Consider the following 17,979-nt stretch of genomic DNA (forward strand, 5'->3'; position numbering starts at 1 on the left):
AATAACATATAATCTGCTGCTAATAACTTCAGTATTAAAATTTTAAATAATTACGTTTGGAGTAGCATATCTTCGAGCTGGCGAATTCACGTTTCAGCAACTGCATTTTCCGTAACTTAGGCCAAAGTGTCATCTGACGTGGCAGCACGTTTTTAAGTCTCTCTGTTGTTTCTTGGGTTCCTTGATACAATCTACAAAGTTATATATTTTAAAATATATAATATATAAATTATATATTTAATTCTTTATAGCTCTCTAAAATGATGAGATTGGTTTCGTGAAACCCAACATTATATCCCCATTTGATAGATCAGGAAGTTGAGTCACTTACCCAAGGTCACACATCTGATTAGTGGGGGAGCTGGGATTCAAGCCGAGCTTCTGGTCGACCTCAAGGCCAGTCACTGAACCACCAGGCTGTGAGGGAACAAGCCTAGGGTCTGCCCTCAAGGGTTTACATTACAGCCCACCAACCGGCTGGATCCTGGACTAGGGGACCTGTGACAGATGGCTCACCAGGGCACCAAGGGGGTCCCCAGGGAGCAAGCAAAGGACTCTGCTTGAAAAGAGCCACGCTTTCTTAATCCAAGCCTTTGCAGATGTCATTTCCTCTGCCTGAAACACCCATTCCTGACACTGCACCTTCTCCCAGAGGAATGCTACTCATTCCTTTTTTTTTTGTATTGCAGTTTGCTTAATTTTCCCCCAATAATAGAATGTCCTGGATGCCATTTCATACAGATGAGTCACATATAGATCTGTGTCACCTCTCTTTTAACAACACTTCATAGGATGCTACTCATTCTTCAGGCCTCAGCTCAAATATCTCCCCTTCTTAGAAGTGGAGCCTCTTCCAAGGCCCCGCCCCCATCCAATCCTTTCAAAGCGCTACGACCCATCAGGCTGAGGCAGGAGCCCTCCGCTCCGCTTGGATCCTGCAGGGCCCTGTGCTTCCCGCATCCTGGCCCTAACTCCTCTCTGTTTCCCCCAGCGCAGGCCTGACCCATTCTGGGCTGTCACGATCTGGCCCCCCACTGGACTGTGAGGGGTGGGTCTGGGGCTGCCTCGGTCACTCTGGTGTCCAGGCACAAGGCCAGAGAAGAGGCAATCTCAGCAATTCACCGCTACAAACCGCTGGCGAGTGAGAGGGGCAGAAAAGGCCTAGGACTTGGAGATGATTCGAACTACTGGACTGATGGAGAAACAGGCCACGCAGCACACAGAACATCAGGGACAGAGTCAAGACCGTCTTCCATGCCAGAGGCTGATCTTTACACAAAACCATTCTTCGCTGTGCCCAGAGCAGTCTTTCTCAGACACCCCTCCGTGCCCACCCCCCCTCCTCCACACACACACACCCCAATCCCCGTAGAAGCAGATGTTTTGGGCCCGCGGAGCTCCACGGATCCTTTATCTCCCGAGGACCTCCCACGGACTCCTCTTAGCCAGTTTCCCCATCTTCCCTCCCACGCCCGATGGAAACTCTCGCTCTTCACGGCGCTTCCCTCTCCACAGAGACCATGGATCTGGGATTAACCTCCCACTCTCACTTCCCCCAAGCTTCGGCTCTCTCAGAATAGACCCGGGGACGTGGAGTCAACGCACCAGCCCAACCCAGTGGCCTCGTCCCACCTAACACCACGTGATGCACTCCTCCCCCCTCCCCCCATAGAGGGCTTGCTTAGGGCGACGTCCAGCTCAGGCGGCTGCAACGCCCCCTTCCTGGTTCGCTTTGGAAAGCTCCACCCCCCAGGCACCTCCTCTCCAGGAACCACCCCGGGCGGCGAGGACTATTTTGGAACCTTCCACGCCAGACTGCGCTTAGCGCCCCGCCCCTTTCCGGAGCTCTTTGGAAAGCTCCGCGCTGCGCTGCGGCCTCCCGGGGACCAAGAACAGACCCCGCCCCACTGGCGATTCGCTGCTCCCCGGCGCTGCTTCCGCCACCCTATGAAGGGCCACTCGCCGTCCGTGTTGCCTCTGTCTCTTCGGAAACATTTCCACGACAAACAACCCCCCGCCCTCAAGGCGCCGCTCGGACCTCGGGCTCCTGCAAGACCAAGGGGATCATGGTAGAGTCTCCCCGAGCGCAGTAGAACAGCACCCCCGTGTGGCCCTGTCCTCCGGAACCCGCGGAATGGCCGGATTCGTGGGCTGCAGCAGAGACCCGCCAGACCTATGCTAAGGTAGAAAAAAGTGTTTAAAAAAAAAAACTAGCGTCACAGTCATGGACAACATCATCCTTCAGGGTCTGGCTCAGGCGTTCACTCCGCTAGGAAGTGCTCCCTGATTCCTCCCATCTGGATCTCCGACGTCCCCCCTGTGCTTCCCCTATCTATCCTGGCCCTGACCCCTGTGCCTGTGTCTCCTCCATCCATTCTGGCCCTGACACTCTGGGCTGTCACTGGGCCTGTGAAGCCAGGGACAAGAGCTGTCTTAGTCACCACTGTGTCCCCAGCATCGCCCAGGGCAGCACAGAGTAAGGTTCAGACGGCCTGCAGGGCACCTCCTAGGGAGCATTCATTTAGTCCCTCACACATATTTTGCTTAGTTTTGTTTAACAGTTTTGTTGAGGTGTATTCTACATGTCATAAAATTCACCTGTTTTAAGTGATGTAACGATGCTGAGTGATTGTTTCTGCAGAGTTGTACAGCCATCATCACAATCCAATTTTTTTTTTTAATTTATTTTTTACAATCCAATTTTAGAACATTAACGTCACCCTAAAAAGACCTCTTGTGCCCACTTGCAGTCAATTCCCATTCCCATTCCAAGCCTCAGCCGCAGGCAATCACTGATTACTTCCCTTCATTATATATTCTTTTCTTCATTTTACAAGCATTTTCGGAATACTTGCTTCTATCAGGTATTGTGTGCTGAGGATACACAATGACACACACAGGCCCTGCCCTCAGGGACCTCAGAGTCTGGTTGGGACGATGGCTAATGGGAAGATATATTTGCTCGCTCATTCCTTCATTCAAAAATATGTATTGAACACCTGTGCCAGCTACTGTTCTAGGCCCTAGGGATATAGCAGTGGGGGGGAAAAAGAAAAAAATCTCTCTTTGTTGGAGTTAATATTCTAATGAGAGGATTAAAAAAAAGAAATAAGCAAGTAGATATGTGATTTAATGGTTGGAAGCCATGGCAAGAGTTTGCCTTCTGGTCTAAGAAGGACGGGAAACCACTGGAAATTTTCAGCAGGGGGGTGACATGATCTGATTTACATTGTGTAAAGGTTCACTCTGCCACGAGGAGACTGGATTATGTGGTGGCCAGCAAGGGTGAGTCAGGGTGGGGGGGTGATGATGACTTAGTCTAGGGCAGGAGCAATGGGAAGGGGAGAGCGTGATTAGGAGATAAAATCAAGATATCAAGTCAAGGACCTTAGTGGGTCAGTTGGGGTAATTTGCATATGGACTATAGTATGATATTAATCTTAAAGTTTCCTGGTGTGATAATGGTATTGTGCTTGTGAAGGAAAATGTCCTTGCTCTTGAGACATGTCTGCTGAAATATTAAGGGTGAAATGTCACAAAATGACTGCAAGCAATTCTCAAATAGACCTTTTTCTATTTACAACTCTCTACCTATAGATAACTATATACATAGCTATCGATATATATTCACCAGTTTTTAACAATTAGTCATCTCACTCTCACTTTCTATCAATATCTGTGTCTATATCTATATCTATTTATCTATCTATCTAGAAAGAGAGAGAGCTAATTGTTAAAACTGGTGAATCTCTATCAAGAATATGTGGATAGCCCTTATACTTTTCTTGCAATTGTTTTTTTTTTTTAAACAAACAACGTTTTACTGAAGTACAGTTGATTTACAATGTTGTGTTGGTTTCAGGTGTACAGCAAAGTGATTCAGTTTTATAAATATATTCTTTTTTGGATTTTTTTTATTATATTGGATATAGTTCCCTGTGCCATACAGCAGGTCCTTGTTTTTTTATCTATTTTATGTATAGTAGTGTGCATCTGTTAATCCCAAACTCCTAATGTGTCCCTCCCCCTCCTTTCCCCTTTGGTAACCATAAGTTTGTTTTCTGTATCTTTGAGTCTATTTCTGTTTTGTAAATAAGTTCATTTGTATCATTTTTTTAGATTCCACATACAAGTGATATCATGTGATATTTGTCTTTCTCTGTCTTTCTTTTCTTGCAATTCTTTTTTTTTTTTTTAATTAATTTATTTATTTTTGGCTGCATTGGGTCTTCGTTGCGGTGCGCGGGCTTCTCATTGCAGTGGCTTCTCTTGTTGTGGAGCACGGGCTCTAGGTGCACGGGCTTCAGTAGTTGTGGCACGTGGGCTCAGTAGTTGTGGCTCGCAGGCTCTAAGGCACAGGCTCAGTAGTTGTGGTGCACAGGCTTAGTTGCTCCGTGGCATGTGGGATCTTCCCGGACCAGGGCTCGAACCCATGTCCCCTGCGTTGGCAGGCGGATTCTTAACCACTGCACCACTGGGGAAGTGCTTCTTGCAATTCTTGTGCACATTTTTTTTTTTTTTTAATTTGACTGTGCTGGGTCTTAGTTGCTGCATGCAGGATCTTAGTTGTGGCATGCGGGATCTAGTTCCCTGACTAGGGATCGAACCCAGGCCCCCTGCATTGGGAGCTCGGAGTCTTAACCACTGGACCACCAGGGAAGTCCCTCTAGTGCACATTTAGAAATTTTCAAAATAAAAAGTTGGAGGCGGGGGGAGCATCTGTTTTGGAGGTAAGCACAACTCGTTGATGGGTTGGCTCTGTGGAGTGAGGAGGGGAAGGTGCCCTCCATGTTGCCCAAGCTCCTGGCTTGAGTTCCTCAGTGGAAAGTGCAGCTCTGGTGTGAGATGGGGAAGACTCTGGTGGTGGAGGAGGACAAGTGTGAAGGGGAATGTTGACAGTTTGGGAAAGACATACTCGGTGTCAGTCAGAAGCTTGTCAAGAAAAGAGAAGGGACTTCCCTGGCGGCCCAGTGGGTAAGACTCCACACTCCCAATGCAGGGGGCCCGGGTTCGATCCCTGACCAGGGAACTAGATCCCACATGCATGCCGCAACTAAGAGTTTGCATGCCACAACTAAGGAGCCCACCTGCTGCAGCCAAGACCCGGTGCAACCAAATAAATAATTTAAAAATACATTTTAAAAAAAAGAGAAAAGAGAAACCACACCAGGTATTTCAACAGAGAGAATTGAATATAAGGATCAGGCGAAACAGTGAGACCTGCCTGACCTCCAAAAATCAGTTTATCCTGAAGGTGTTGGAAGGTGGGGCTGGGACTCTGAGGAGAGGGCTGGGCCCTGTCCAGACCCCAGAGACACCAGGGATGTGTTCGTGGGAAGACAGGTGGGCACATGGACAGTAGATGAAGACAAGGCCCCTCTTTGGCTACATCTGTTCAGGTTGGCTCCAGCTGTGCGATGGATGGCAGAGGCCTGTGGGAGATGGGCCAGGCTGGGCTTGGGAGCCGGTCAGCCTGGAGCCCACATTTCATTCTCCACGCAGTTGGGTCAGAAGGCACTAGATTGGGTCAGGGCATATTTTTCCAGAGATTTTTTTTTTCTTTTTTTGCGGGGGGGGGGGTGGGGTGGGGTGTGCCACGCGGCTTGTGGGATCTTAGTTCCCCAACCAGGGATCTAACCCGGGCCCTCGGCAGTGAAAGCTCGGGGTCCTAACCGCTGGACCGCCAGGGAATTCCCTCCAGAGATTTTTCTTTGTAGAAGAGCTTTATTTTTTATTTACTTTATGCACCCATAGAGGAGAGACAGACAGAGATAGAGGATGGGATAGAGAGAGGAGATGAGAAAGAATGAGGGAGAGAGAGGGAGATTCACTTTTGAGGAGCCGCAGGGTTTTGGAACAATCTTTGAAAAAGTCTTCACATTTTGTGGCTGCGCCATAACTAGTGTGATTGATCCGTGGTTGTGGGAGTTTGAGCATGATTTGCTGCTATAAACAGTGCTGTGGTGGACGTCCTTACTGCTAAATTCTTCCGTGCACATGTGCACACAATAAAACCATATTTTATTGACCCCTTCCTCCCCTACTTGTTACCACCTCTGAAATCAGAATGCAGCTTACAACGCTCGTGTGTCATAGTTTAACTGGCAGGTTTTTTTTTCTCTCCTGGTGATTTGAAGTAACAACGCATCTTACCATCGATGGCCTCTTGGATGTGAATGGTCACTGGAGTAAGAGTAATACTCAGAGAAAACACTCTTGTAACACTTACGATGAGCCAAGATAACTCATAATAACCCTGGGAGGTGGATACTGTTATTGTCTCCATTTTCCTGATTGAGCCACAGAGTGGTTAAGGAACTTGCCCAGAGTCGCACAGCAAGGAAGTGATGGAGTGAGAATTAGAACCCAGGCAGTAGCTCCAGAGTCTCTTTGTATGTCTGAGTTTTGCAGTATTTATTTATTTATTTATTTGGCTGCACCGCGTGGCTTGCGGGATCTCAGTTTCCCGACCAGGGATTGAACCCTGGCCCCATGGTGAAAGCCCAGAATTCTAACTGGTAGGCCACCAGGGAACTCCCAGTTTCCAGCATTTAGTACCAAGTTGAACATTGTAGTTGAGATGCCTCCCCCACCACACACCGCCCCCAACCCTGATTATACGCAAGAGACCTCACTCCAGGGCCCAGATAACTGAATCAAAGAGATACCAATCCATCCAAAGGGGCACTTTGGACATTTGAGGCTGCGTTGTCCTGTACTCTGCAGCACGTTTGAATGTCTAGCCATCCCAGGCTTATAAATGCCTTTAGAACAGGTCTCAAAGTTTGGTCCAGGGTACCCTGGGAGTCCCCAAGACCTTTTGTGCGCAAAGTTAAAATTATTTTCATAATATTACCAGGACGTTTTTCGCCTAGTTCACTGTCATTTTCTCACGAGAAGTGGGATTTGCCTGCCCTCTTTTTGGATCTGAGTAGGCTTGTGAGTTGCTTATAACCAGTAGCATGTTGCAGAAGTGATGCTGCATGATCCCCAAGGCTAGATCAGAAAAGGTGAGGCTGTTTCTGCCTCTTTCATGAAACAGAGACACTGAAGACCAGAGCTGCCATGCAAGAACTTTAACTGCCCTGAGGCCACCATGATTAGAGGAAGCCCAAACCAGCCCACACGGAGAGACCACGTGGAGAAGCCCTGTGACTACAAGGAGAGAGAGAGAGCTGCCCACACACCCCCAGCTGGTACCTCAACTGGGACACCCCACTGTCCCAGCTTCAGCCACCAGCTAATTACATCCATATGGGATCCCAAGGCAGAACTGCCCAGCTGGACTCTTCCCCAAAATCTGACCACAGACATGGTGAGAGATAAAAGGCTTACTGTTGTTGCTTTAAGCCACCGTGTTTTAGAGAGATTTGTTATCTAGCAATGGTAACTAGAAAGAGGGTGGAGTACAGAAAATAAGGAGCTTGCAGAGAATTGCAGCCTGGAGAGCTGAGAATAGACATCTGTTGACAGTAACAGCAGCTAATATTTAAGTGCTTTCTGTGTATGAGCACCATTCTAAGTGCTTGGCATTAATGAACTCATTTAATCCTCACAGCAACCCTAGGAAGTGAATGCCATTACTGTCTCCGTTTTATGGGAAGCAAGGCAGGGAGGACATCAGGAATTGGATAAAAACGGAACTTGAACCTCGGCTGTGGCTTCAAGCAAAGGGCATTACTGTTGAGGAACATGTGACTTGGCTCAGCCAGTCTGGGCATTTGGGTCCACCCCAGGCCACAGTGATTGGCTCTGGCACGGCCGTGTGACCTCCACTGGACAATCAGAGTCAGCCTTATTACTTTGTTGGGGAAATCTGAGACAAAGGTGCTCCCCTTTACCTGGGGGATATGAATGAGGGTCCCTCTGGCCCAAAGGCTGCTGGCAGCTGTCTTGGGGAACTGCCGATGGAAAAGGTGGGGCAGAGGGATGAAAAGAAATGGGGTCCTTGGTGACACTGCTCAACAGATGTGTCAGCTTTAGCTGAAGCCAGCCGAGTGTGGAATCTCCAGTTACAAATTTCCTTTACAGTTTAAGCCATCTGAGTCAGCTTTTCTGTTGCTTGTGTCCAAGATTAATCAAAATATTTAACAACCAGTGATGTGAGCGATCAGAAGACTTCATTGCTGTGCCTGATATTAAGGCTTCTTTCCCCCCTGTATTGGGAGGTCTGGGAAGTGGGGTGAAGGGGAAGTTAGAGTGGTCACAGTGTGGAAAATGTGCAGATCTTGAGGCAGCATGATTTAGCAACGAATACAGAAATAATTTAGTATCTCAACAATCAACGTAGCAAGATAGCTTGTCCAAGCTGTGAAAATTAATAAACGGAAGCCTCATTTAAAATGAAGTTGGGCGGCCAGAAGGGGGAGCTGTCATGCCCTGCCTCTCTAGGGCAATTATAGACAGGACAGGAAGAGATGTACCTTTCTATTTTCAACAGGAAGAAGGTTACTGCTTTACTACCCATCAGGAGGAAGGAAGAATTTCTTCTTGCCCAGCAACGGTCCAGCCACTGAAAGGCTGTTACAAATCAGCCAAAGAAAAGCAATTAAACTTCAAGTTCCCAGTTTCTTCCACTGGACTCTTTATAACATCCCCTCCCAACTCTCCCTTCTCCTCTATAAAAGAATGTCCCTCTCCTTTGTTCTCCCCACTTGCTTGTGCCTTACCGTAGAATCCATGTCCCAAATTGTAATTCTCTGCTATTCCCAAATAAACCCATTTTGCTGGTAAAATACCTGGCTGTTTTATTGTTTTAGGTTAAAAAAGCTGAATATTAGCTTTACTTGCCAACTGACGCAACCCCCTTTTGACATGTGCTAGAGTGAATGGATTTCTGTTTCCTACAACTGGGGGAAGAAAAAAAACCCTCTAATGAACTCTAGTCATGAATCAAACCTTTAGGAAATAACAAATAGCAGTGAAATCTCACTTTAACCGTATGAGGTCATTTCAGCTTCGGGTCAGGCAGAAACACTATGGAGATTTTGACTGTGAGCTGCCAGGGAATCCGCACCCTTTGGCCCAGCAATCCCACCACTGGGACGTACAAGGATGTGCATCGAGGCATTATTTATAATGGGAGGAAATTGGAAACAGCTTCAATGTCTGGCAACACTGCCCTGTTGAGTAAACACCATGCAAACATTAGAGATTGTGTTTATGCAAAGATGTTTTAACAAGGGAACAGCTTATGTTTTAAGAAGGGAAAAAGCAGGACTGTATAAACAATTTGCTCACACAGTTATGTAAAACACACACACACACACACACACACACACCACTTTTCAAGCCTGAATAAAATAGAAAAGGCTGAAAGGAAATACATCAAAATGTTAACTACAGTAGTGATGTGGGATTGGGGAAGAGGTAACTTTGTCTTTCTAGTTTTCTGTATTTTCCAAATTGTGCTTAGCCAACAACGAACTCTTCTTTTTAATTTTATTTTCGAAAATTTTAACGTAGGTCATGAACAATTTCCAAACAGCTACCAGAAGCAGAGAGACAATAAACTCACATGGGCCCATCACTCAGCTTCAAGAACTGTCAACATTTTGCTATGTCATCACCTTTCCCCTCTATTTGGAAATACTTAAAAAAAAATACAAGTGATGGACAGCATGTCCATTCTTAAATACCACACTGAACATCAAAGGAAAGGGGGGGCTGCATTTCCTTATATAACTCCAAAGCCTTATCACATCTAACAAAATTAGCAAAATTTTAAATATCACCTCACAGCCAGTCCTTATTCAGGTTTCCCCCAGCTGTCTCAAAAATATCTCTTTACAGTGGTTCTGTCTGAATTGAGATACAGACAAAGTACATTCACTGTTTATTTTTTTTAAATATTCTTATTTACAAACAATAAAAGTCATCCATGGGTGTGTGTGTGTGTACAGCGTTTTATGAATTTTAATAAATGCATAGAATTGTATAACCACCACCACAAGTAGGATTCATGGCAGTTCTGTCACTCCAAAAATTCCCTCAGGCTTTGCAAGCAAGTGCGTTTGGTTTTATTTTTATGTATTTATTTATTTATTTATGGCTGTGTTGGATCTTCGTTTCTGTGCGAGGGCTTTCTCTAGTTGTGGCAAGCGGGGGCCACTCTTCATCGCGGTGCGCGGGCCTCTCACTATCGCGGCCTCTCTTGTTGCGGAGCACAAGCTCCAGACGCGCAGGCTCAGTAATTGTGGCTCATGGGCCCAGTTGCTCCGCGGCATGTGGGATCCTCCCAGACCAGGGCTCGAACCCGTGTCCCCTGCATTGGCAGGCAGATTCTCAACCACTGCGCCACCAGGGAAGCCCAGTGCGTTTGGTTTTTATGTTTCTGTATTTTTTCTTTTTTTCTAATGGGAGGAGAAAAGCAGTAATCGGAGGTGGTGGAAGCCCTGAAGTTATCTAAGATTTCAAAACACAGGGTTAGGTAGGAGACCTGGGCTCCACTCCTGCTCTCTGGCTTGGGGGTCTTCCTCTCTTGGAAAGGCAGTTTCCTCATCTGTAAGGTGGGTGCTGTGAGGACCCAGTGAGTAAGGAACGGTGCCCAGGAAGCTCTCAGTGATAGCAGTGCTTAGTCTGACCTGCCCTTCCTTCTTTATTCTCAGCCCCCCAGGCTGAGCCATCTCCTTATATCCTCTCCTCCCTCGCCCTCACAGCCAACGTGACTCTGCATCCTGTGGTTTCTACTTTCCTGGGACTGGAATTCACCCCCTCCTCCAGCCCAGAGTCCACAGGGCCTGTCCCATCTGGGTGCTTGCCTGGCCTCCAGCCTTCCCTTGGGTCACCTGGGCCCACTCAGCACCCTCCCCCCACACCCCCCAGCTTCCTAAATGTCACCACACCCTCTGGTGTGTCCCTGGATATCACAGAGACCTGCCAAGTGCCTCCATTCCCTATACAAGATTATTTCCCATAATAGGAAATGAAATAAACAATATTAATGGCCAGAAAAGAGATGCAAAGGCTGAACTGTTCTCGAACCTCATATATATATAATCATGCCAATAAAAAAGAATTTAAAAATAAATATTACAGTACAAAAAAGAAAAAAAAAGTAGCACTGCTATTTATTCAAAGTTTATTGAAAGATTCAAAGTTGGAACTTGGATCCTTTGGTTACAGTCTGATGTAATAACACTTCATGTAAATAATTGTGTTTTTTTCTTCTTGAGGAGAGAGAGATTGGGAGGGAGGAAGAGAGACAGGGAGGGAGAGAGAAAGAGACACAGAGGGAAACCAAGAGAGAGCGTGCATGCAAGCAGGTTGCATTTCCAGTGGCTACTTTACAGGGAGTCTCAGTGCTGAGTCCCGCCCTCCAAACATTGGGCCCTGAGCACTTGGGGGGCACGCTGCAAAGCGACCCCCCCCATCAGTACTAAGGGCAAGGGTATCGCAGGAGCATTACTTCCCGCTGCCTGGATGGGATTCAGAAATCCCATCCCTCCCTTTCCCTTTACAAGACCCCCTCCGCATACATCCCCTCCTCGGCCTTGTGCCCTGGCCCCGGCCCGCTCGCTGCCTGAGTTCTGAGTGGGAAGATGTGCTTAGTAAGCTGAAGAAAGGAACTGAGGCGGCGGGGCAGGGTGTGCGGGTATAAAAGCACATTGTGTTGGGAGAGAGGGGCCTGAGGGCTGGAAATGTCTTGTTTCTTAAGTTGGGTGGTGGGAACACGGAGGTTCATTCCATTTTGTTTTCGTTTGTTTTGTTTCTTTAAGCTGTTTATTGAAGTCGACGTGCATGCAAAACAGTACAGACCGTAAGTGTTCAGCAGGGTGAATTTCCGCCAGTTGAACGCACCTCGGTCACCAGCTCCCAGACCAAGAAACAGTTTGGCTCCTTTCAGCGCATCTGCCCTCCCATCAGGGTCACCCTCATTCTGACTTCTGACGGCATAGACTGTTTTTTCCTGTCCTGAATTTGATGTAAATAGAATCAGAATATATATTATCTCGAGTATCTGGCTTTTTCCACTCAAACGCGGTGTGAGACTCATTCTTGTAATCGCGTGTAGTCATAGGTTGTTCTCATTGCGGATCCCGCTGTGTGGCTGTACCCGGTTTATTTATCCGTTCTCCATTGGTGGCGAGGGAGTGAGCCAAGTGGAAAGAGTCTCCCAGGCAGAGGGAACACCCGGTGCAAAGGTCCTGAGGTGAGAACATGTCTGGTGTTTTAGAGAAACAATGAGGAGATCCATGTGCCTGGAGAGGACTAAGCGGGGAGGAGAAGGGGGGGACGAAACCAGAGGCAGATGGTGCAGAGTCGTATGGGCTACAGAGGGGGCGCCGGCTTTTACTCTGAGTGAGATGGAGCAGGGGAGGGACTGGACCTGACCTGGGTGTTCAGAGTCCCTCTAGCTGCTTGAGAAAGGGACTGGGGGGGGGCAGGGGTGGGAGCAGGAAGCCTGGGGGTCGTCGGGAGTGTTTAGGCTCAGAATACACTTTTTCTCTGTGTGATTAGTGATATATTTTATTCATTCCAACCATCTTACTGTGTGATTTTATTGTCCCCATTTTTTTCTATGCTTCCCCCCCACCCTCATTAAGGCTTCTTTGAAGTGACTGCGTTTTTCGTTTGTTTTGTCTTGTGTTTTCTCACTCTTCCTTTTCCCTCCACTAATTTGGAATCTAGGCACCATTTCTATTCTTTCAGTAGTAATCCTTGAAATTTTATCATGCACACTGTAAAAAATCAGATCTGAAGTTTAATTAAAAGTTTAATCTTCAGGGCTTCCCTGGTGGCGCAGTGGTTGAGAATCTGCCTGCCAATGCGGGGGACGCGGGTTCGAGCCCTGGTCTGGGAAGATCCCACGTGCCAAGGAGCAGCTGGGCCCGTGCGCCACAACTACTGAGCCTGCGCGTCTGGAGCCTGTGCTCCGCAACAAGAGAGGCCGCGATAGTGAGAGGCCCGCGCACCACGATGAAGCGTGGCCCCCGCTTGCCGCAACTAGAGAAAGCCCTCTCACAGAAACGAAGACCCAACACAGCCATACATACATACATACATACATACATACATAAAAAGAATGTAAGCAGACAAGAATATCATTAAAAAAAAAAAAAAAGTTTAAACTTCAGACCAAACGCTACCTGGATCATAGAGCACTTTATCTCCCCAGTTCTACTTATATTGATATTGTTGTCCAGAATTTTAGATCTCAAAAAAAAATTTTTTTAAGCTTTCTTTTTTTGGAGATAAATTCAAATTTACACAAATTTGCAAGACTAAGAATAGCATAAAGAACATTCATATACTTTTTACTTGCGTTCATTTCTTGTTAACATTTTTACCCTCTTTAACATTTGCTCTGGGGACTTCCTGGTGGTCCAGTGTTTAAGACTCCACGCTCCCAGTGCAGGGGGCATGGGTTCAATCTCTGGTCAGGGAACTAGATGCCGCAACTAAGACCCGGCGCAGCCAAATAAATAAATAAGTATTTAAAAAAGAATTTGCTCTGTTATGTTTGTGGGGAGAAGGGGAGTTGTATAATTTGAAGCTAAGATACATACACATGGCCTTCTACTCCTAAATAGTTCAGTGTGCATTTTCTAAGAATATAGGTATTCTTTTACATAACCACAGTACAATGACTAACGTTCATAAATTTAACATTAATATGCAAAAGTTTCCTACTCTACTATTTGTATTCCAGTTTTGTCATTGACCCAATAATGTTCTAATTTATAGCATAACTTTTCCTCCAATACAGGACAAGAGGATATATTGTACAACACAGGGAATACAGCCTATATTTTATAATAACTATAAATGGAGTAGAGCCTTTTAAAATTGTGAATCACTATATTGTACCTCTGTAACATATAATATTGTACATAAGTATACTTCGCTTAAAAAATACAGGACAGGACATCTTTTATAGGTAGAGTTGACAGAATTTGCTGATAGATTTGATGTAGGATGTAAACGAAAATGTCAACTTCCTGAAACATTTTGGGGATCCACTGGACCCAGAGGCACAGATGATATACGTCAGAACAGTCTCTCTGTTCATCTCCCAGCCCTGTTTTCCCTTGTGTTGGCTTCACTTTCAGACTAGCTCTTCCCTCAGGGGAGCCCCCAGTGCTCCAGGCCTAAGCCCTTCCAGTACAGCGAGCCTACGAGTGCCCTCCCCAACAATCCCGCAATGGTTCCAGGACTGACTCCCATTGATCCGACTTCAGTGACACGCCCAATCCTGAACCAACTGCAAAGGCCAAGGGGAGGGATTCACTCATTGGCCAGGCCTGAGTCTTCTGGTGGGATCAGCCGTGTGGACTCCGAGGGAAGAAGGCAGTACTCCCAAAGAGAGAGAATGAATGCTGGGCATACAAAGAAGCACCCAGTAAGGACCTGCAGTCTTCATTCCTGGAGGCAGTGGTTCTCAAATCCTGGCCCCCAGATCAGCAGCAGCTCTTGGGAATTTATTTGAAATACAAAGTCTAGGTCCCTACTCCAGACTTACTGGGAGTGGAGCCCAGCAATCTACCTTTTAACAAGCCCTCCAGGTGATTCTGGTGCCCTTGTCTTAGGATAAAAGCTGAGTCGCTACCACAAAGACACTTCAAAATATGATGACTTAAGTAAAAAAGTTTATTCTCACATAATACTCTCTCACATAATACCCACAGGTGACATGATCCAGGCTGGCAACGTGGTGATCCAGGGACCCAGGTTCTTTCCACTCTAACACACAGCTGTTTGAAGCAATCCCAAACCATCATATTACTTCGCTTCATGATTTTGAACTGTTCAGAAAATGAACTCCGGAGACAAATTGCCTAGGTTCAATCCAGGCTCTGACACTTAGTAGTTGTGTGATCTTGGGTGAGTAGTTTCCTTACCTCTCCGTGCTTCAAATGAGGAAAATGCAAATGTAACAGAACCCATTTCATAGGGCTGATGTGAGGATTAAATGAGGTGATATGTATAAAGCAGCACAGTGCCTGGCACATAGGATGCACTATTTATGTATTAGCTATGATGATGATGATGATGATGATGGTGGTGGTGGTGGTGGTGGTGGTGAAGAAGAAGACGAAGATGACGTTGACGGCGACGATGATGACTGCAGTCAGCAGACAAAAGGCTGGAACCAGAGGTCGGTGCTCGCTGATGACTGTATAAGCGTCAGCCACTAGGGGGCGCGGGCGGCTTGCGACGCGCTTGCTCCGTGACCGTCAGGGGGCGCTGCGGCGCTTGTCTGGCGAGCGTGGTGACAGTCTGGACTATTTCCCTCCGGACATTCCAGAGGAGAACGCGCTGGTCCCGGCACGTGCCAAGGACCCCACAGCGCCGGGGCTAGAGGTTAGTGAGGAGGATGTAGGCAGGAAAAAGCTAGCTCTTTGGCTCACCCTCCAGTCCCGGCGCGGGGTGAGAGGGAAGTTTTGGGCTCTCAAAACCCCACCCCACACCCAAGATACTGAAATTCCAACTCAAAGTTTTCCAGCACTGTTGGCTATCCCAGTCCCCATTCCTGGGACATTTATACAGCAAGATGGCTGTGGAGGGTAATGGGATAACTACTGGCTGCCCAGGCACAGGCCCTTGAGGGAATGGGAGTATTTGGGAATTGCCTACAACGTTCGTGTGCTTTTCTTCTGTGAATGTCCAGCGCTTTCAACAGATTCTCAAAGGGATTTTTTTTTTTTTTTTTTACTTATTTACTTACGGCTGTGTTAGGTCTTCGTTTCTGTGCGAGGGCTTTCTCTAGTTGCGGCGAGCGGGGGCCACTCTTCATCGCGGTGCGCGGGCCTCTCACTATCGCGGCCTCTCTTGTTGCGGAGCACAGGCTCCAGACGCGCAGGCTCAGTAATTGTGGCTCACGGGCCCAGCTGCTCCTTGGCACGTGGGATCTTCCCAGACCAGGACTCGAACCCGTGACCCCTGCATTGGCAGGCAGACTCTCAACCACTGCGCCACCAGGGAAGCCCTCAAAGGGATCTTTGAACAGAGACTGTTCAGAACTCTATCTCTTCCTCCAGGAGGCCTTCCCTGATGTTCTCTCAGACTGGCTCAGGTGCCTCCTCTGGAAACCCACAGCCTCTGATCTTCCCTATCCCAGCCCCGACCCCTCTCCTGTGCCTCTCCCATCCCAGCACAAATGGTCATGTCTGGCAATGCATCTTTGTCCCTCACTGGAGCTCCATGAAGGCAGGGACCAGGGATTTCTTGGGCACTAAAAATGTCACCAGCATTGTCCAACACAAGGGCTGACATTACAAAAGAAAGGGGAGGGGGCATTTAAAGGATATTTGCCTTCCTTACCTGTAGGCCTTTGCTGATGCTGTTCCCTCCACCTGGAACACCCTCTTCCACTGCTTCGTCTGGCTCATTTCCCCATATTGTTCAGGTCTCAGCTCAGACATCTTCTCCAAGAGCCCTCCCTAGCTCCTACCTCTTAAGGCTGGGCTAAAGTTTGTGTTCTCAACACTCACTTATTACAAAGCAGATATTATATAGAAAATATTTGTTGAATGAATGAATGACAGGTCAGTGTTTGGGCCAGGGTCCCTGTATCAGCTGAAGGGTCACTTCTTGACTCCCTTTGTAGAGTTTCTTTTTCTTTTTAACCACTTCATTGAGCTACAATTCACATCCCATACAACTCACCCATTTATTACTATTTTTTTAATTGGGGTATAGTTGTTTTACAATGTTGTGTTAGTTTCTACTGTACAGCAAAGTGGAGTTCCCTGTGCTATACAGCAGGTTCTTATTAGTTATCCATTTTATACATATTAGTGTATATATGTCAATCCCGATCTCCCAATTCATCCCACCACCACCCCCCACTTTCCCCCCTTGGTGTCCATACATTTGTTCTCTACAACTCGCCCATTTAAAGTGTACGATTCAGTGGGTTTTAGTACAAAGTTGTGCAACCATTTTCCCTTTGTGGAGCTTTGAGCCTCTCACAGTCTGACACCCCTCCCTGCCAAGGTCCCTGTGCTAAGTGTTTCTCACTGTCCCATTGAAGGGGAAAGAGTCTGGCCCCCAGGTGAGGAAGATCAGGTGATGAACAAGATCTAGCCATCTGCCCTCACCATCTGACCAACCACAGAGCTCGGCATTTCCAGGAAGGCCTCGGGTTATGATAACAATCACTGAGCACTTGCCAGATGCCAGGTGAAGTTCGAAGCACTTGACATACAGAATGATTCATGTAATCGCCACCAGCACTCCTGTAGAGTAGACACTATTGGTATGATCCTCCATGTGGCACCAGTGGGAAATCGACCCTTCCTGAAGCTCATGAGGGGTCAGGTCAAGAAGGAGCCCCTGTTCCCCATTTATACAACTTGAGCTGAAGCTGGAAGATTAAAATTGATATCTCATGGACCAGACCCACAGGTTGGTTATAAAAAATATTATTATTTAAAATGGGGACATTTCCCTCTCTTTTCCATCCAGTCCTTAAGCAGCATGTCCCTGGTTGCGTATCCTCACCTTTGTACTTTGATTTTCTTATCCTGCACCTGCTTCCCTCTAGCATCACTCACCTGGGCCCTGAAGCATTTGAGTGTGAGAACCTAACACTAACAGGTGGGTGAAGAATGACTCAGGTACAGTCTTTTGTATTGGTCTTTTTTTTTCCAGTGCCAATGGGCTCCCCCACTCCTGACTGTCCCCTGTCCTCTGAGCCTATGCCCATCCAGGCTTTTTGTTCTTTTTGGGAGGAGGAGACCTTTGGACTCCCCGCATGGTCAGGAAGAAGGCAGCGGCCACTGGGGAGGAGGTCCGTGCTGGGCTCTTTACCAGCACACACACAGTTCATCCCCGCCTCCACATGTCCTTGCACAGGCCACCCACCAGGACTGCCACTCCCTGCTCTGCCACAGCCAAATCCCAGCTGGAGGCCCAGGTCTGGATGCACCCCTCCAGTGACTCCTGCTCCCACCTCCTCCCCATGGCCCACTTGTACCAGAAAAGCTCTAAACTTCTTTGGGGGGGGGGGGGAATTCCCTGGTGGCGCAGTGGTTA

The 17,979-nt window shown here is 47.4% G+C and overlaps 1 long non-coding RNA gene across 1 annotated transcript; it reads left to right on the forward strand.

Annotated features, from left to right (window-relative positions):
* Positions 1 to 1,851: 1,851 nt before the first annotated feature.
* On the forward strand, positions 1,852 to 8,708 carry LOC118885532. The gene is made up of 3 exons (XR_005017500.1): positions 1,852 to 2,183; positions 7,043 to 7,315; positions 8,441 to 8,708. It is a non-coding gene; the product is annotated as an uncharacterized LOC118885532 (long non-coding RNA).
* The last annotated feature ends 9,271 nt before the right edge of the window (positions 8,709 to 17,979 follow it).

Source organism: Balaenoptera musculus, chromosome 19 (genome assembly GCF_009873245.2).
Source record: "Balaenoptera musculus isolate JJ_BM4_2016_0621 chromosome 19, mBalMus1.pri.v3, whole genome shotgun sequence".
Classification (NCBI taxonomy): domain Eukaryota; kingdom Metazoa; phylum Chordata; class Mammalia; order Artiodactyla; family Balaenopteridae; genus Balaenoptera; species Balaenoptera musculus.